Raw genomic sequence first — 21289 nt, 5'->3', positions numbered from 1 at the left:
CCCCGATTTATCGTCAAAAAATCGTAAATCGGGGGAAGGGGGAGGGCAGGAAAACCGGCACACTAAAACACCCTAAAACCCACCCCCGACCCTTTAAATTAAATCCCCCACCCTCCCGAACCCCCCCCCCAAATGCCTTAAATTACCTGGGGGTCCAGCGGCATACTAAAACACGGCACACTAAAACCCCCTAAAACCCACCCCGACCCTTTAAATTAAATCCCCCACCCTCCCGAACCCCCCCCAAATGCCTTAAATTACCTGGGGGTCCGTAGCTTAAATTACCTCCGTAGCCTTAAATTACCTCCGTAGCCTTAAATTACCTGGGGGTCCGTAGCGGCGGTCCGTAGCTAAACCGGGGGAAGGGGGAGAGCAGGAAAACCGGCACACTAAATCGTGTAGTCTTCAGCCGGCGCCATTTTGCAAAATGGCCGCCGCAAAATGGCGGCGGCCATAGACCAACACGATTCGACGCAGGAGGTCGTTCCGGACCCCCGCTGGACTTTTGGCAAGTCTTGTGGGGGTCAGGAGGCCCCCCCAAGCTGGCCAAAAGTTCCTGGGGGTCCAGCGGGGGTCCGGGAGCGATCTCCTGCCGCAAATCGTTTTCCGTACGGAAAATGGCGCCAGCAGGAGATCGACTGCAGGAGGTCGTTCAGCGAGGGTTCCGGACCCCCGCTGAACGACCTCCTGCAGTCGATCTCCTGCCGGCGCCATTTTCCGTACGGAAAATGATTCGCGGCAGGAGATCGCTCCCGGACCCCCGCTGGACCCCCAGGAACTTTTGGCCAGCTTGGGGGGGCCTCCTGACCCCCACAAGACTTGCCAAAAGTCCAGCGGGGGTCCGGAACGACCTCCTGCGTCGAATCGTGTTGGTCTATGGCCGCTGCCATTTTGCGGTGGCCATTTTGCAAAATGGCGCCGGCTGAAGACTACACGATTTAGTGTGCCGGTTTTCCTGCTCTCCCCCTTCCCCCGATTTAGCTACGGACCGCCGCTACGGACCCCCAGGTAATTTAAGGCTACGGAGGTAATTTAAGCTACGGACCCCCAGGTAATTTAAGGCATTTGGGGGGGGGGTTCGGGAGGGTGGGGGATTTAATTTAAAGGGTCGGGGTGGGTTTTAGGGGGTTTTAGTGTGCCGGGGTGGGTTTTAGGGTGTTTTAGTGTGCCGCTGGACCCCCAGGTAATTTAAGGCATTTGGGGGGGGTTCAGGAGGGTGGGGGATTTAATTTAAAGGGTCGGGGTGGGTTTTAGGGGGTTTTAGTGTGCCGGTTCACGATTTTAACGATTTTCACGATACTCTAAATACCCAAACGACGACGATACGATTCCCTCCCCCTCCCAGCCGAAATCGATCGTTAAGATGATCGAGGACACGATTCACATCTCTAACAGTTACCAACAAGGGCCCTGGAATTGGTGGTTGGTGAAACAGATAAGTATGGGAAAATGTGTGGGAGCTTGCTGGGCAGACTGGTCTTTTTCTGCTGTCATTTCTATGTTTCCATGTAATAGAGTAGAAGAGAATAAAAAAGTTGCAATCATCCGGGACTTTCAACCGACAGAAAAACTGATTCGTGAAAAAGCTCAGCTTCCTGTGATTTAATACCTTTCAGGAATTTAAATGTCTGTATCCTTTCCCCCTGTCTCACCACTCTTCTATGATATATGTAACAAGGTGTCAAATTCAGCCTCTGTAGCTGTGTTTGCATTTTAGTGGAATGACAATAGTGGCCTCAACAGGTCATTCTGCCAGCAGGGTGAATTAAAGTTCTCCATTCCAGACCCGGCCCTTATGTGCGAAGTCAGAGCACTGAAAGGTGTGTTAGTGTAGTTTACCTCTCCCCATTGAGAAGGGTTTGAGATCTAAAAAAACCTCCTATGCCCATGTGACATGGGAGAGTTGAGAATCAGAACTGAGAGAGCAGGTGTCTTTCCTCCTGACTGACACTTGAGGGGCCTTAATTCTCCACATGGAAGGGTTGGAGTTAAGTAAGGAAAGGATTCTAAGAACTGGAGTTCTGTTGGAGTGGCAGAGTAGGATTTGAGAAAAAGAGTTCCTGGAAGTCCTAAAGGTGATTAAGCGGGTTCTAGAAACTGGGAATTAATATACCAAGAAGGGTCAGAGGAAAGTCAATTTGCCTGGGAAAGTCTACCAGAGTGAAGTGGGATCCTGAAGGAGAAGAGGATTTCCCCAGAGAGTGTGTGGACCAATGTACTGGGAGGTACTAGAGGAAGAGCAACCTGTCTGGGAAAGTTCACCAGAGTCAAGACTCATTCAGCTAAATCAGCCCGAGACTCAAAGAAGAGAGTGAGAAAGAGAGACCTTGGAGGAAAAGATTTCAGCTACCAAACAGGTACTGGAAAGGCCCAGTGTGGAAGGAGTACCTGTCCCAAAAAGCTTACCTTTGGGGAGAAATGAGAGAACAGAAAAATAAGAGACTGTGTTTATTTCTGGTGATTTTTCAATTGAGTTAATGTTGGAGCACCATTCAGAAGTGTATCTAATTTTGAACTTTCAGTTTCCTGCCATCAGTCAGTAAAGATCTTTGTTTTGAACAGTGTTAGTGGTCTTCTTGTCGTTCTTTACTGGTAAGCGGGAAAAGCCTCTGTGTGATAGCTTGAGCAGTAGGTGGCTTGATAACAGCCAGAGGAAACAGGAGGCAGTCTGTGGCTGTTCCTTAAGTGCACTTTCTTTACAGTGAAATAAACTCAAAACATATATAGCAGCACCCCTTCACTTCAGGAATCACAATTAATAATATGGCTTACCTTACTTCAGTTATTGAATAGTCCTTTAAATAGGAAATCCTTGCATATGGTGGCTTTCCAGGGCCTCTCTAACCTCCCTCTGTCATGCCAACTTAACCCAGGCAAAAAGGAACTCCCCTGGACCAGACTCCCTTGTATGCTGGCCCTTAAGAAGGATCGGGCCAGATACCTGTGGCTGGTCATTTAAGAAATTTTGAGGGAGTTTCTTGTAGACTCCTTTACACTCTGTAAGAACAAAACCTTAAAGGCCCTGAAAGGGTCTTTCCTCCCCTGTGTGGGAAGCCAGGGAGGTCATTGGGCCTTGTATGATTCATGGCCCTTCCCATGTGCCCCCATGCCTAGGATCAGAATGACATGTGGTTATATATAAATATTAAGTTCATTCAATTTCATCTCATAGGGCTTTTGATATAAACCCTGCATCATTTGGTTGCTGTTCTCTAGAACCATCTCTAGCATCTCTATATCCTTTCTGAGATTCGACCTCCAGAACTGAACACAATACTCCAGATGAGGCCTCACTAATGACCTGTAAAGAGACATTATTTCTTCTCTTTTTCTACTGGTTATGCTTCCTCCTATGCATTCAAGCATCATCCCGTCTCTGGCCACCAACTAATCAGACTTTTTCAATATCTTGAGACCATCTGACCCTATCACATCAAGGTCCCTCTTTTGGTTGGCGCACATCAACTCTTCACCATGTACTGCATATCACATATGTTGCTTTCTGCACCCCAAGTGCATGACTCTGTACTTTATGGCACTGAATCTTAACTGGAGAAAAGCCACACATGAAATGTGGAAAGATGAGTGAAAACACTAGATTGGTAGCAAATAAAAGGTGTGTTGCAATAGTATTCACAAATGGTCCAATGAGCCTAAAATAAATAAGCACTAACTGCCTTCAAGGTATATACATAGCAAAATTTATTCAAGAATCAATCCCCCAACAGGGAACCGTGTTTCGCATGGGCTGCATCGGAAGGGGCAGTTTACATAAGCATAGAAATCCATATAGGAATAGACAATTGTTGAAAATAAATTCTGAAAAAACCAAACATAATATTAAATAAGGATATTATAGGACCATACATCATGTGGCAAAACAGCAGAGGACAAAGAATATTCATCCAAATTGGAGACATTGTATGGTTATGCCATGTACATTATACCATTGCAAAGGAAAAACTATGAAAAAATTATAAATCATAAAGGATGAATAATTTGGAGAACAGGCAAAAGCTTCTGAATTTATAATTAAGATAGTGGAAAACTAAAAAGCATACATACCACTTATGCTTGTAATAATCAGTGCTGATCTAATTCCAAGGGGGTTGGCAATCTGATATCATCCTAAATAAAGAGGAAAGTGTAGACGTGTAGTGTACCACAAAAAGAGGTATTTTTGAAGGGGTAGAATATGGTTTTTGTTATGATTTTCTGTGGATCCAAGAAGAAGAATATGTCTTACCTGGAATCCAGAATTGGAACAGGAGCCAAGCAATGTTCAGTTCCACTGGTAAACAAATTTCTGGGAACATCTTGTTTCCTCCACAACCTTCAGTGAAAAGTCGATTTTAACAAGCTGAACACAAATATGCATTTATTATGTCTGTATCACATACCGTTTGCCAGAAAAGTGCAATATACATTAAGCATTATGTGTCTGTAGTGGCATAAGCTATAATGGCATTGTTGGCATCAGAAAACAAAACTAAAAATGTTTTGCCGCAGATTTTCATTTCTAATCACTGTCCGACGCTTCGCGGATGAGAGTCCAACAATAGTCACCCAGCATGGGTGACTTGCCTTGATACCATTTCTCCATTTTGACAATGTCTTGAAACCTTTCACCATATTCGTCACTCACAGCGCCAAGGTTGTCTGGGAATAAATCCAAGTGGAAATGAAGAAAATGTATCTTCAATGACTTGTTGCACTTCATCAATTTGTATGCCTGAAACAGATTTTCAACCTGTTTGACATAGTCTGCTGCCTTATAGTTGCCTAGAAAGTTACAAACGACATTCTTGAAGGCTGTCCATGCAACATGCTCTCTACCTTGCAGAAGACCATCAAAGTGGCTGTCCTTCATCAAAGCTCGGATCTGTGGGCAAACGAAACCACCTTCTTTTATCTTGGCGTCACTTATGAATGGAAACATTTGCTGCAAATAATCAAAGGCTTTACTTTGCTTGTTCATTACCTTAACGAAGTTTTTCATCAACCCAAGTTTGATGTGCAAAGGTGGAAGAGATATCTTATTTGGATACACCAATGGGTTGTGTGCAACATTCTTCTGCCCTGGATCCAACTTCTTGCGGAGGGGCCAGAATTTTCTGATGTAATGAGAATCTCTTGCTCGACTGTCCCACTCACAAAGGAAGCAACAATACTTGGTGTAACCAAGCAGCAGACCCAGTAGAACTGCAACTACTTTGAGATCACCACACAAATTCCAGTTGTACCTCGAGTACTCAATGTGGTTTAGCAGCAGCTGCATGTTCTCATATGTTTCTTTCATATGAACGGCATGTCCGACAGGTATTCATGGATAGATATTGCCGTTGTGCAGCAAAACAGCCTTCAAACTTAAGACTAATGAATCAATATACAGTTGCCATTCTGTTGGGTCATGGTCACATCTGAGAGCATAAAACAATCCATTGATGTCACAGCAAAAAGTCAGACTGTCTACTTGGTTGAAATATTTTGTCAAATCTTCATGACGGCTGCAAAATACTGAAATGTTTGTATCAGATGACAAAAGATTCCATCTTTGCAGCCTTGACCTAAGCAGCTCCACCTGGCTCTTCGATAAAGGCATATCTCTGACCAGATCATTCAGCTCTGATTGAGATATTAAATGAGGATTGCTGGATGTTGATGGCACAAAGTCAGGATCAGCTGCAGCTTCCATCTGTGAGGGCTCACCATCATCGCCTACCTCCTCATCATCATCATCAAGTGTCCACACCTCTGGCAGATTTGGAACAGGAAGACTGTTGTCATGCGGCACTGATCTCATTGCCAATACAAGGTTAAGGTACTCAATAAACTTCCTGCTCTTTGATGAGTATCCTGATACATTCGTCATGCAGAAGTAACAGTCAGTTATATGATCTTCCTGTTCCCTCCATATAATTGGCATGGCAAACGGCATGGATGGTCGCATACCTTTCAGCCAAGCTCGCAGACTACTGGTGCATGATGCGCAACATAAATGAGGGGCCCATGCTCTGTCCTGGTCACCAATTTTGCACCTGAAGTCTAACTCATATGCCTTCTTAATGAGTGCAGTCATACTCCTTTTCTGTCTCTCAGAGTAAACTCACCACAGATGTAACAAAATGTGTCACAGCTATTACGACATTGGCACAACATTTCATAAAGTATATGAAATTAAATCCACAAGCTTTAAACGCAACAGTTTTAGCGATATGATTTGCTCATTCACACAGACGTTGCATAGGAGACTATTCAATGCTGCTGCTTATCAGGTCGATACAGTAACGTGCAGTTAAAGATTGCCCGTCTGTAACGTGCTGGGAGCGCACAATACAGACGAGTAAGGCCATCCAGCCATACAGTCTCCAGTTTCAAGCGTCCTTAGCGCTTCCTAAAATAAACACCTAACCCTTTCCGCACCCAGCATGTAAATGAACGAAAAAGCTGTATAATGAAGGAATTAGCTATTCCCCTCCGATACTGTAACGGGCGCTGATATTATCTCCTTAGGAACGCGCTGTTTTGCCGCGGCCTTAACCTGTTAGTTTACCGCCTCCCCCTAGTAGGAGTTAGGACTGTGTAACAAATCCATCGACACCGCTTAAGATACTCAAACACAATAAAACAATAAGCCTAGCACCTTCCTTGATGTAGTACGTCCCGGATGCCCCCCTCCCCAGCGTGCCCGCCACTACCCCTTTCATCAGCTGCATCCACCCATTATGCCCCTCACGGGCATGTCCCGCTTCACAGAGCGCTCCCACTCAAATCCGTTCATGGGTATATACCCTTTCGCCCCCTCACAGCGCCATGCTACCACTGCGACCCGGAGGAGGTGAGGCACAGCGGCGAAGACAGACGGGAGAGGAGAAAAAGCAGAGCCGAGCAAAGCAAAAGCGTGCAGCAAGCCGGCGAAATAGACCTGCGAGCAGAGGCAATAGCAGCGGTTCGGTAAGCCTGGCACCCTCCTTGATGTAGTACGTCCCGGATGCCCCCCACTCCCCAGCGCGCCCGCCACTACCCCTTTCATCAGCTGCATCCACTGCGACCCGGCAGTCCCGTGAGGCCTACAAAAAAAAAAAATCCCCGGCTCCCACGCCCCCGCACTGGCCCGCCGACTCTACCCCCCCCCCCCCCCCCCTCTCCTCCCGATCGGGCAGGTAGGCGGCGGCGTCGAAAACCAAAGCAATTTTTTTTTTTCAAAAAGCGACATCACACATTGCATAAAATAATTTCTCCAGCCTTAAAGCGACTTACTTTTGGGATCTGTCAAGATCCCAAAAGTAAGTCGCAAAAGTAACTTACTTTTCTGAAGCCATCAGGAACATGATCTTAGCTCCTCCGGACGAAGACGAAGATGGCCGCCTGCACGGGGAAAGCGTGCAATTGGCAGCTGAAGACGTGACGTCACGTCTTCAGCGGCCAATTGCACGCTTTCCCCCGTGCAGGCGGCCATCTTCGTCTTGAGCTACGATCGTGATGGCTTCAGAAAAGTAAGTTACTTTTGCGACTTACTTGACAGATCCCAAAAGTAAGTCGCTTTAAGGCTGGAGAAATTATTTTATGCAATGTGTGATGTTGCTTTTTGAAAAAAAAAAAATTGCTTTGGTTTTCGTCGCCGCCGCCTACCTGCCCGATCGGGAGGAGGGGGGGGGGGGGGGGGGGGTAGAGTCGGCGGGCCAGTGCGGGGGCGCGGGAGCCGGGGATTTTTTTTTTTTGTAGGCCTCACGGGACTGCCGGGTCGCAGTGGATGCAGCTGATGAAAGGGGTAGTGGCGGGCGCGCTGGGGAGGGGGGGGCATCCGGGACGTACTACATCAAGGAGGGTGCCAGGCTTACCGAACCGCTGCTATTGCCTCTGCTCGCAGGTCTATTTCGCCGGCTTGCTGCACACTTTCGCTTTGCTCGGCTCTGATTTTTCTCCTCTCCCGTCTGTCTTCGCCGCTGTGCCTCACCTCCTCCCGGAGCAAGGCTGCTTTCGTGCCCTGCTCCGGGAGGAGAGACACAGCGACGAAGCAACAAAGACTTTTCGTGTTTTTTTACACTTCCTGGTTCCTGTCATTCCAAATGCCATTTGAAATGACATTTGAAATGACAGGTACCGTCGCACCCTGGTTACTGTATAGGCGCTGTATTAAGCGCCTATACAGTAAAATGGGTTACGCGGCCATAACCCTTCCCTACCGCTTTAAAGCCGCGGCATGCATTTGCATGCGATTAGAGGAGAGTATCGGGGAGTTAGTGAAGAGAACTGTGGGTGCGGGGAGGAAGGGTGCGCCTGACACTGCCGCACTGTTTCTACCGCGGCCTTACTGGATCGACCTGTATGTAAGGCTGTGTCATCATGGAAACAAGTTGGAATCTTGCGGCCGAGCTGGGGCTTGCTACGTTCTGGCATGATCAGGCAGAGTTTCTTGGTGTATTTTTAAAAAAGTTAGTCTCTGTTAATGTTACGTTGCTTATGGCCATCAAAAATACAACATGAATTTTAAAAATCATAAAAAACTACTGTCCAGCAAGAAAATATATGTACGCGAGATTATGTTTTAAAATTTCACAATAATTGTAACACAAAATTGGCCGTTTCTCAAAAAGCTAACGTGATGTACAAATTTCAAAGTAATATCTGTGATCAGCATCAAAAAAATCTATTTGGAACACCAGAAAGCCTGAAGGAAACAAAAACTTTGTTTGCCAGTGTTCCAAGACCAGGCGGCAGTTCAAGGCGAGCGGTAAACAGAGTCCAGTATTCAATACCAGGCGGATGGTCAAGGCAGGTGATAAGCAGAGTCCAGAATCCAGTACCAGGTGGAGGATCAATGCAGGTGGCAAGCAGAGTCCAGAATCCAATACCAGGTAGAGGGTCAAGGCCAAACAGAGTGGGGACAAGACAAGACTCACACAAACAGGAAAACCAGGAGACAGGATCAGGGATCAATGAAAACAAGAAGAACTGAAGCATAGAATAAATCAAGCAGAGCAGCAGAGAAGACGACTCACCATGCCTGTTGCCAAGGCAAAGAATCACTGGAAGGCTGAACTTTAAATAGAGGCTGTCAATGACGTCCCCCTGGGCATTCTGGCAGCCCATGAAGTGCGTCCCATATCATGGTTCTTTTGAGGGAGGCCACAGCTGTTGTCAGTAATGGCATTCAGTGCAGCCAAACGTGAGTGCATCATATTCTAACAGTTTTTTATATGAAAGGCTAAGGATAACTAAAAAGAATGGAGAAAAAAGGTTTGAAAAAACTATATTTTGAACAAAATTTTGGAACCAGATTGAAAAGTGAAGGGAAATTTGGCCAGTGAGGGGTGTTACGTTCTGTGTGTCTTGAACTAATAGTGGGCCCTTCGGTCATGGCGAGTGAAGACTCCGCCCACAGGGAGGAGCCCTGTGGGCACTCACCACAACAGGCGAGGTCTCAGCAGTGATGGACAACAGAGGAAACAACTTTATTATTTAGCCAATGGTGATCCGAGGAGCGGATTAGTAGCGTTAGTCCAGAGAGTAAGACCTGCAAGCTGATCAGTCCGATAGTAATCCGCAGCGTGGAGTAGTCCAGTGTAGTCTAGGCGTAGCTTGTGCTGGCAACTCCGGTAGTGGTCCACAGCACGGGGTAGGCCGGAAGCCGGTGGAACACTTGCAGAAGACAGGAGGGATCTGGTAGTGGCCCGCAAGTGGGAAAACCTGAGAATCTGTGCCACGAAGGTAGAAGAGCAGGTTCTATACTCACACCAGTACTGTGGAAGTAGATGGAAGATCAGGCACCGAGGAGGCCCAGAACAGGAATAGCAAGGTCATCCGAGAACGATGCAGGAACTCACTGGTAACGAAGTGAGGCAGGTAGTATGGCTCTCCGAGGAGCAGATAGCCTGAGTGCGGCAAGGCCCCCGAGGATCAGGTACCTAGGTCACCCAGAAAGGCAGCGAGGCGAAATCCCAGAGAGGCGGAAATAGAAGGACAGGAGTCCTTGCTAACTCATAAAGTAAGAAATCAGCTGAGCGTAAGAATGGTAAACGGATGACATCATGTGGTGGGGACGCCCCCGAGGTTCCCGCCATGAAGCATTTAAGAAGAGTGCAGGCGCAAGCGCGTGTGCCTTAGGTAACTCCGAATGTAAGATGGCTGCTGGGAGCGCCCACGCCGTCCTGGGCATGCCATGAGGGTCGGCATGTGGAAGCAAAGGCCGCCATTCTTCCCAGACTCGGAGCTGCATAGAGAAAGGAGGTGAGCAGCAAAGGTCGCAGCCGCTTGAAACTGACGGGCGCAACAAAGGGAAAGAAAAAAGTGCACTTCTCCAGTGATCATCCTCATTTTTTAAGACGCAATATACCCACCTCAGATTTTGTTTCACAAGCACACATACTGGGGCCTATGTAATACAGTGCGCGCAGCTGAGCGCACTGTTTAACCGGCACTCCGACGCGGGATAAATAGGCGCTAATCCACCCCCTAATGCAATAGGGGGATTAGCGCCTATTTAACCCACGTTGGATGTGGAGTGAATGCAATAGCACTCATCACATGCAAATGCATGTGAATGAGGCTATGACTCATTCACTCCGCATGCAAAAAAAAAGTGTGTGTCTCAGACGCACATTTTGCTCTCAGATATTAATGCCTGCCTGGAGCAGGCGTTAATAGCTCAGCGCAGGTAAAAGAAGTACAGAAAAGCAGAAAAAACTGCTTTTCTGTACTTCTTTTCTTAAGTAAAAAAAAACAACCTCGGCAGCCCGCCGAGTTATGAAGACTGATGCTGGTAAACTCGACATCGGTTTTCATAACCGGCCGTCTGCCAGTAGTGAAAATGGCCGCCGCTTCCATTTTCATTAATGGCAGATGGCCAGTTATGAAAACCGGCACCGAGTTTACTGGCGTCGATCTTCATAACCGGCAGCCGCAGCAGGGTCACTTTAGCAAGGAGGCGCTAAGGTCATGCAAGCGACCCTAGTGCCTCCTTGCTAGCATGACCCTCTAATTTGGGTATTGCATGGCACCCCCAGCGCGTTAGGAAAGTGGGCGCTGACTTTTCAGCGCCCACTTTCTGCGCTTTTTATTGCATCGGCCCCACTGTTATCCCGTTTACTTGCTCATGGGTACCCTCGCCGTCTTTTGAAAAAAGCTTTTAAGCAAGCTCTTTATGCCTATCACGAATGGTTATTGTTACTTTCACAACATCAACCAGATGACCGCCTGACTTGTGTCCTTCCTTTCTCCAGCCACATTCAAGAAGTCTGCACTATCATCAACAAATACTGGCAAGTCCTCCCCCCAATTCCCATTTTCTCCGAACGCCCCAGGTTTGCCTTCCAAGAGGCAAAAATCTTTGTGATCTAATTGTTACCTCATTCTTAAATACCCCATGTGTTATTAATGAACAACCACTTGGTCATTCTCCATGTGGACACTGTTTAACTTGCTCCTTATCTTGTAACCTCTCTATCTTTATGCATCCCACCACAGGCAAGAACTAGTTTAGTTTAGTTTAGTTTAGTTTATTGTATTTCTATACCGTCGCAACAGACGTACCTTCACAACGGTTTACAAAATATAAAACATATAATAAATATATAATACAATACATTTATAAAATAGTGATAACTAACTCTGTTAAAAGTATGAAATAAGTTAGTTATTAAAAGCAGTAAAAGTAAAATAGATCAAATAAAATATAAGATTAAAACAAATACTCAAAAAACAAAACAAACAGCAGACAAACCATATACAGACTCAGCCTAGTGATATAACTGGTGTTCCTTATTTGTATCTTACTCCGATCTTCCTTATTTGGTGTTCGATGTTAAAAGCTCATATTCAGTAAAAGCACATTTAAAAATCCAAGTCTTGAGGTCAGTTTTAAATTGTTTTTTTTCGGTACATAACCTCAAGGATGATGGTAAAGAGTTCCACAATTTAGCTCCAGCAACAGACAGTACGCGTTCCCTCACCTGTGTAAGCCTTGCCAATTTAATATTGGGAATTGATAACAAGCCCTTATTAGCCGATCTCAGGTCTCTCTGAGGTATGTGCAGGCGTAAAGATGTATTCAGCCATTCCGTTCGCTCCCCGTGTACAACATTTTGAATTAAACAGGCCACTTTATATTGTATGCGATATTGGATTGGAAGCCAATGAAACTTGATCAATGTGGGGGTAATATGGTCACATTTCCGTTTACCAGACAGAACACGTGCTGCTGCGTTCTGCAAGACCTGCAATGGTCTAATATTTGAAACAGGTAAGCCAAGTAATAAAGAATTACAGTAATCTAAATTCGCAAAAATCAAGGTCTGTAAAACAGATCTAAAATCCTTAAAATTTAAGAACGGCTTTAACTTTCTTAAAGTTAATAGTTTAAAATAACCATCTTTCAATTTGGCGGCAATATGCTTTTTAAAAGAGAATTCGGTGTCTATAATAATTCCTAAGTCACGGGTATAAAAAACAGGACTTATTTTAGTGTTAGAATTTAACATCAAATCTGGAATATTTTTGACATGACATTTGCGTTCAAGAAGCACAATTTCAGTTTTGTCCATATTCAGAACTAAACGCAAGTGTTGAAGTAGCTGTTTTAAAGATAAAATATACATTTTAACGATTTCTAACGTGGCCTCTACTGAATTTTCAATAGGTACTAAAAACTGGATATCGTCAGCATACAAATAAAATGTTAAACCAAGCCCATTTAAAAAGTGACATATAGGTAAAACATAAATATTAAAAAGAGTGGCTGACAATGTAGAACCCTGCGGAACACAGGTCTGAAAGACAAATTTTTCAGAGGTAGCATTATTGATTTTTACACAAAAAGACCTGTTATTAAGAAAAGATGTAAACCATTGAAGTACCATACCTCCTATGCCAATTTCAGTAAGCCGTTTCAATAAAACCCCATGGTCCACAGTGTCAAAGGCAGAAGACAAATCTAAAAGAACCAAAAAATAGCTTTTACCATTATCAAAACCCCTTAACACTGTGTCCATGAGAACATTTAAAAGAGTTTCTGTATTAAAATTCTTTCTAAAACCATACTGGTTGGGAAATAAAATGTTATTGATTTCCAAGTAATCATCAAGTTGTTTTTGGCTTACTTTTTCCATTATTTTTGCTAAAAATGACAAATTAGAGATGGGTCTATAGTTTTTCAATTGAGTGGTATCCAAAGTAGGTTTTTTCAAGATAGGTTTAATTATTGCATTCTTTAAAATTTCAGGGACGATTCCTTCTGATAGTGATGCATTGACAATATCAGCAATAAATGGTGCTATAGTATTAGCAATTGTTTTAAGATTACAAACTTGAATCGGATCAATTGGATGTTTAGCCGGAATAAGTTTTTTTATCAGCGATTCGATTTCTAGTGATGAGGCAGTGTCAAATGAGTCCCACTTTATATCAGGTTTTACAGGTAACCTAACTTCTTGGTCTGGGCAACTGTTCTGATTAGAAATAAGTAAATCTATTTTCTCTTTAAAAAATGTAGCGACTTCATTACATCTGTCTTCAGACAGTCCTGCCACATTAGATGGAAATTTGGTTAAATTATTAACAATCCTGAAAAGCTCTTGGGGATTATTTAATGATTTTTCTAGTTTTGTTCTAAAAAACTCCTTTTTTGCACTCTCTATACTTTTTTTATATTGATGTAAAGCCATCCTGTATGTGGCTAAGGTTTCAGTTGTTTTATCTCTTCTCCATTTATTTATTTATTTATTTAACATTTTTATATACCGACCTTCATGAAAGAAATTCATATCAGATCGGTTTACAAATAACATGAGGGGAATAACAAAGTGCTGATTCAAGTTTGTTTAAGATATGTTTTTTTATTTTTAAATCTTTATTAAACCAAGGGTTTGAAGATTGTTTGGGTTTAATTTCTCTAGTTATTAAAGGACATAATTTCTTTGCAATTTTGGAGCAATTAACAAACCAATCTGAGGTTAGACTAGTGACATTACTGGCAGAAGGATTATCTTTGAGTTTTTCAAATTCAAGATTCAAATCATCGCAGCTAGGTTTAGCTTGATACGTGATAAGGATAGGATTATTCTGTATTAGACGAGTTGGATAGTCAAAACTAGCTTCGGAGTATATTAAAAAATGATCAGACCAGGGGACTTGCGAAATATTTGAACTAGTGCTGGAACATAGTTTAGAGTTAACAAATATTAAATCTAATGCATGGCCGGCCTTATGCGTTGGGGCCCGTGATACAAGATTATACCCAAGTGCTTCTAATGAATCACAAAGAATAGAGGCAGTTGAATCAGAGATGATGTCATCAGCATGTACATTAAAATCTCCTAAAATTAATGAAGGTTTATCCGTATTCATTACTAACGTTAGGCATTCAATGAGAGGAGATACATTATGCTCTAAAAGCTTAGGCGGACAATACAATATACACAATTGTAATTGATCTGAGTCAAACAATGTTACTTCATAGGGAGTGTTAGCTTCGTGGACCCTTGGGCCGATCGGAACCAGGAGAAGGAATACCTTAGAGAGGTAGGGGCACCGGTTCCAAACGGGAGGCGGCGAAAGCAGGCTCGCGGACTACCGGGAGAAAGACACGAAGGGCCCTATGCGACCAAGGACCAGGAGATGAAGCTGACCCGGTGGGAGAGGTGCTTCGCCCTGGAAGCCGGTACTCCCCCGAGAGGAGCTCGTAGGAGTCCGGCCGCTGGGACTTAGGCGGTTCACCCTGGAAGCCGGTGTCCCCCCGGGAGGAGCCCGTAGGAACCCGGCCGCTGGGACTTAGGAGATCCCTATCGATGGAGAAGTAGCTCACCAAGCCCGGGTCAGGTGTCGGAGAATCGCTGTCAGCCGGTCCGCGTCTAGAGCCAGAGAAGTCGTTGTCAGCCAGTCCAAGTCGAGATCCAGAGAAGTATCGTAAGCCAAGCCGAGTCGAGAGCCAGAAGACACCGAAGCCGAACCAGGGTCAGAAGCCAAGAAGAACCACAAGCCAATCCGAAGTCGAAAACCAGAAGATCAAGGTGACGAGCAGGAACACAGCAACTGGGAGCAGGACGAACCTGGGAACCTCGTTGCAAGGCAATGGCTTGGCTGTACTGCAGGGTTTTTATACCCTGCAGCGTCTGACGTCACCCGGGAGCTTCCCCTGCCAATTTCCTGTGCTGGCCCTTTAAGGCCAGCTGAGAGACGCGCGCGTGCGTCTAGGGGGGCGGGGCCAGCCGCCGAGGAACGCCGACGGCTCGGGAGAGGCCGGGACGCGATGCCAGAGGGCCCTGCAGGCCCGAGTGAGGTCGGGACAGGCCGGGGGCGCAGCGCCCGCGGTCCCTGCAGGCCTGGGAGGCCGGAGCCAGCGACGCTACCGCCGCGGGGTGAGTGTCGGTCCCGGGGGCGCCCCGGGATCGCAACAGTGAGAGACTATTGAGGTAGGAACAATTTTCATCTGAAACTGCTTCTTAATTATTAACATTATGCCTCCATGCATCTTGGGATGGAAAAAAGATCATAATCAGTAGAAACTAATTGATTCAAGGTGACATTGTCTGTGGTCTTCTGCCACGTTTCTGTGATACCAAAAAAATCTGGTTTTTTTTCATTTATTAAATCTACGATTAAAGGAGTTTTTTTTACTTATTGCCTGGATGTTAATTAAGAAAAAAGTTAGAAAAAGATATTTTAATGGAGTGAATTTGTCCCTGCACGAAATTTGGCATAAAGAGCGCACAATGTTGCGATTCGAATAATTACCAGACTTCTTGTTTTGCGTCTGACGGGAGCTGATGTGGACTGGAATTGGTTGGGAAGGAGAATCCAAGTTGCAAGCCATTATGACGAAAAAGAAGAACTTCTTATATGAATAAGTAACAGGATCTGAAGGATTGTTTGGCGGGTTCTACGAAGGGGGCTCCTTTGTCACGCGACGCCCGGTGCCGAGCCCTGCACTTTATGGCCTCCCCGAGCTCTGGTGGGATACGCCCAGTGGGCGGAGCTTCGAAACGGGGAGGGAACAAGCGCGGCGTTTAGACCCGACACCAGACGGAGCAGATGACGAGCAGGTCCTCTTTTGTTTTCCTCAGGTGGAATTCGAGGCAAAGAAGCGGCAGGAACACCAGTAGAACAGCAGGGCAATGCTGCTGAGGCTTCGACGCCCGGTGCCGAGCCCTGCACTTTATGGCCTCCCCGAGCTCTGGTGGGATACGCCCATCCTCCATCACACTTCTCATTGTGATTCATTAGGCACCATTTATATTTAATTTAATTTTAATTTAACATTTTTCTATACCGATCTTCATGGTTAAATACCATATCAGGTCGGTTTACATCGAACAGGGGTAAAAAAACTAGGTAAAGGAAAAACAAAGTTACATTAAACGAGGACCATGAACTTGGAAGCTTAGGTAGCTGGAAGAAAAAAGATTAAGTTAAGTTAAAGGGAGAAATAACAAATTCCGGACTAGAGATAGTCCAGACTAGAGATAGTCCACATGTTAGAGTTGGTATCCATGCTGTCCAGGTAATCAGAGAAGGGGAGGTTCCATTGATCGTGAGTAGATAACGCCTAATGTGTATCCCAGGGTTCTGGGAAGGCTTGGCGGAACAGCCACATTTTGAGTTTTTTCTTAAAAGTTAGCAGGCAAGGTTCCAGCCTGAGTTCTGCAGGGAGGTTGTTCCAGATGGCTGGGCCTGCTGTCGAAAATGCTCGGTCCCTAGATGCGATGAGTCGCGTGGCTTTGGTTGGAGGGGCTTGTAGCGTTACTTTGGATATTTCTCTCATTGGCCTGTTAGAAGTATGGAGTTTTAACAGAATTTCAAGGTCAAGATAAAGGAGATTGTAGATGGATTTATGTATTAATGTTAAAGATTTGTGGATTTTATATGATTCTCTGTCCTTGTAATCTCATCTATGTCAGTAAGTCAACCCATGAGTTGAAGACTAGAATCTTTGAACACTCTTCTTGTATCCATACATCCAAAACTGAAGCCTCACTTGTAAATCATTGGCTAGATAAAAACCACGTGATCTCTGATTTGCATTTCTTTGCATTAGAATGCTTCTTTACATCTCCCCATGGTGGCAATTTTTCAACCTTCCTGATGCGTTGCGAGCAATGTTGGATTTTTAAATTTTTTAAATTCAATTCACTCATTCCTACTGGTCTCAATAGGGAGATTGAATGGTCAGCATTATTCTTTCATATTTTATACACCTGGAATACGAAATCAGTATCAGGTGAGAGAACCCAAAGGTAGGCACTAATTTCTCCGGGCACCGGGAAAGTGCACAGAAAAGCAGTAAAAACTGCTTTTCTGTGCACTCTCTGACTTAATATCATGGCGATATTAAGTCAGAGGTCCCAAAAGTTAAAAAAATTAAAAAAAAAATAAATTTTAAATGGGCCCTTGGCTGGCGGGTCGAAAACCGGACGCTCAATTTTGCCAGCGTCCAGTTTCCGAAACTGTGGCTGTCAGCGGGCACAAACCCGCTGACAACCGCCGCTTCCATCAAAAAAGAGGCGCTAGGGACGCGGTAGTGTCCCTAGCGCCTCTTTTTACCGCCGGGCCTAATTTAAATAAATTAATTTAGTGAATCGCGCGCACAGGAGAGTGGCCTCTGCGCTCGCCCGCTCTCCCACGATTTTACTGTATCGGCCCATCAGTGAATGTCCCCCACCCCAGTACTGGCACATTATGTAAAGTTTTTGCTTGCTGCTAGCCCTTCCACAGCCTCTCTTTTCCATTCTCACACTTTCTCGACACCCACAATCTCTAGGAGACTCACTGACACCACAGCCAGTGCATGCAGCTCACGAGATGCCAGTTGGCCAAAACTGTGATAGCAGAATACCTTATGCATGCATAACACACACAGACCATACCTAATAAGGAACAGAAAGACCATAAAGTATAAATAGAAACTTGCCAACAAAAACTGAACTGTAACCACAACAAACCGAACTGTATTATGACATATAATCATGGAAAAACAGAAACATTATCTTTCCTCATAAAAATCAAACAATAAATTGAGAAATATAAAACATCATTCATAATATTAAAACCATATTAATAAAAAGATTCAATAAGTCAAAACAGCTGATAAATAGAATACCCAATAAATAAAAACTCATAATATTTTTATTAAATTTGCCAAACACAATAAAATATTGCGAAACAGCAGACATGAAATAACACTCAAAAATTTAAACTAATAAGAATTAAAAAAATTATCTCCCACTCTCTATTTCTGGGATATTTTGATTTCCAGTCACCCTGAGATTGTTGAGGAATGGGGGTAGGGGATCGCAAGCACATATACACACTTAAACATGTTCATTCCATCACATACTTCCCTCACATGCTCTTACACACACTTGCTCTCTCTCCTTCATACACACATGCTCTCACACATACTCCCTCTCTCCCCCTCCCACACTCATGCTCTCATATACCCTCTTCCACTCCCCTTCACTCATGCATACTCTCAAATACACTTCCTCTCTCGTTCCCTCACACATACAGGCTCTCTCTCTATCTTTCATACACACACAAACTCACACACACACACACACACATTCAGGCTCTCCCTCATATATACATAGGCTCATGCACATATAAACAGATTCTTTTCTCTCACACACATATACACAGACAGATTCTTACACACACTCTCTCTTTTTCTCTCTCTCTCTCTCTCTCTCTATCTCTCTCAGGGCCTCCCCCTCTCTTTTGGGCCTCTTCTTTTGTTGCCATGGGACGGGCTCTGCAGTAGTCTATCCTTAGTTTATTTCTGTTTAGAGTATTGACTTAATGAATTCCATTTCTTGCAGTAAATCAATGCTATATACAATAACGTGAACAGGAAAATAAAATGAGTTACAGTGCAACAAATACAACAAATACATAAATACATCAAGCTAAAAACAAGATAAAATATATAGAATAATAAAACAAATGTAATCTAAAAATAAAAAGAAGTCAACATAAACATCAAAATGAAGAAAAAAATAATCATAAACAAATAAATGTATCAGACTAAAATCAGAACCTCAAAATAAAACACATAAATAAACCAAGTCTTGAATTGTTTCCTAAGGTTTTGATAATCTTTCTCGAGTTGCAAGGTCAAAGATAGAGTTCTATAGAGAAAGGTAAATGTAATCTCACGTGTATGTTCCAGAACAATTTCCTTTAGTGAGAGAAGTTCTAAAAGCTCAAGCTGAGAAAACCAGAGAGATCTAGTAGGTTAATACAGAATAGTTAAACTGAAAAGATAAGATAGAATAAGAATACATAATGCTTTAAAGGTTAGATAGACAAAGGATCTTAAAACTGAATATGAGAGGAAATGGGCAGCCAATGAAGTTCCTGTAAAAGGGGAGCTCATGTGGTCATATTTAAGTTTACCCAAGATGAGTTTGACGACAGTGTTTTGCTCAAATTGAAGACGATGGATTGAGTTGGAAGTGAGACCATGAAAAGGATCATTAAACTAATTTATTCGACTAAGAACAAGCGCGTTTGTCAAAGTCTTTTAAATCAGATGGATCTAATAAGAGTCAAAATCAATATATAAAATGCAAAAAATACAAAGGAAAGCTGAACTAAATATGTAATATGTGGAGAGAAAGTTTGAAGGGAATCAAACTTAATGCCTAAAGAGGTAACTACCTCTTTTAGTTCGATAGCTGCACTGGCTGTGACTGGAGAAGTGTATATCCCTCAGGGTCTGCATCTGTAAAACTACATGGCCTCTGAATTATTAGGGTTGACCTTAAGTCTGTGAAAAGAAAGCCAACTGGAGACCTCGGACAAACAATCATTAAAATTTGACAAGGACTTAAACCAGTTCAATGCTGTTGTGCTTTTAATTTCTGAAGCAAAAGATGATTATTAATGATGTCGAAAGCTGAAGACATGTAAAAGAAAACAACTAGAATATTTCTGTGTTTATTCAGGTTTAAACTAATTTTATTTAAGAAAGCAGTAAGCCCCCCCACTCCAGCACGCCTTCCCCATTTTCAATTACACTTCTAGTACTGGAAGCATAAACTAAGCGTACTTTACTCTTCCAGGGCCACTTGTCAGGTGAGGTAAGGCCCTTGCTCCCTGTAGGGATATTTTGGGTATTGAGGGGTGGGATGGGAAGTTTGGGGATGGAGGGATACTATGGGAGGGGGGGGAGGTTCAGAAGGAGCAATTTTAAAAAAAGAATTGAAAACAGAGAAGAGGTGCTGGAGGGGGACCCAACCTTGGGACCGCATTTACAATAATGTTTGAGGACTGGGAGGTGCATGGCCTGACAGTGCCCTTTATTTATTAGGTCGGGGAAGGGAGAGATTCAAGCCACAGTCCCTTTTATTTATTTTTTTTTTTTTTAATACTGACTGTGCTAGTTAACCAGATATCTTTGAAGGGTTAAGTGGCAGGGAATCAGGCAACATAAGACCAGATAACTTTAAATCTGCTCTGAAACAGGTCTAAAGTTATCCGGTTACCTTACCCTCAGATGCACCAAGCCACGATGTTTTCTCGCAGGAGAGCTCCCACTATCACAGGAGGGGTGTTGCTGTGATAGTGGGGCCCCTCTCCCAAAAAAGCATCACAGCTGTATAGCACATTCTTTTGTGTCGAGGGCCAAACACTGTGGCACAAAAGAATGCGATGAACAGCCCTTTAACGCGATGGCGGCCCCAACCTAGACAAAAATTTGCAGCAAACTGGGAGGTCAAGTGGGGGTCAGTGCTGATCCCCGTCTTAACCAGGGCCGCTGGTCGAGGCAGCTCCAATGTCCCCAAAATGTGAAAAAAAGTTACTTGAAGGTCCTGGCACCTCTTCCCATACCCACCCCTACACCCCAAGTAAATAAATCAATCCCCCCCCCCCCAAGGTACCTAAATGAAAACCTCCCCAGACCTTTCTCCAGTCACATGGCTGGAGCAAGGTCAGGTTGGCGCCATTTTTGAAAATGGCACCGACTGGGCCAGGTGCAAGGGTGCATCAGTCCCAATGCGGGATCCACTGTAAGGTATGAGGGGATTCTGGAAGTAGGTGGGGTCCTGCACCTTTTTTGGGAGGGGGATTGATGTAGGGACATTAGGGGGCTGGAAGATGGGGGATTTAATTGGGGGGCCAAAGGGGTGGGTGGTTTGATCTTGGGACTTTAGGAGGGCCAGGGGTGGGGGGATTCATTGTGGGACAATGGGAGGGCCTAGGGGTGAGGGTTTGATCTTGGGACTTCACGGTGCCGGGGGCTGTGGGAGTTTCATTCAGGGACTTGTGGTGGAATTGATTGATTCAGTTGGGGGGG

At 44.3% G+C, this 21289-nt stretch overlaps 1 protein-coding gene across 1 annotated transcript in view; it reads right to left on the bottom strand.

Annotated features, from left to right (window-relative positions):
- LOC115083294 (dynein heavy chain 5, axonemal-like) overlaps positions 1-21289 on the bottom strand; it is a 1259434-nt gene that overhangs the window by 846904 nt on the left and 391241 nt on the right. The window lies entirely within an intron of this gene.

Source organism: Rhinatrema bivittatum, chromosome 2 (assembly GCF_901001135.1).
Source record: "Rhinatrema bivittatum chromosome 2, aRhiBiv1.1, whole genome shotgun sequence".
Taxonomy (NCBI): domain Eukaryota; kingdom Metazoa; phylum Chordata; class Amphibia; order Gymnophiona; family Rhinatrematidae; genus Rhinatrema; species Rhinatrema bivittatum.
This window is presented reverse-complemented; position numbering and strand designations above follow the sequence as displayed.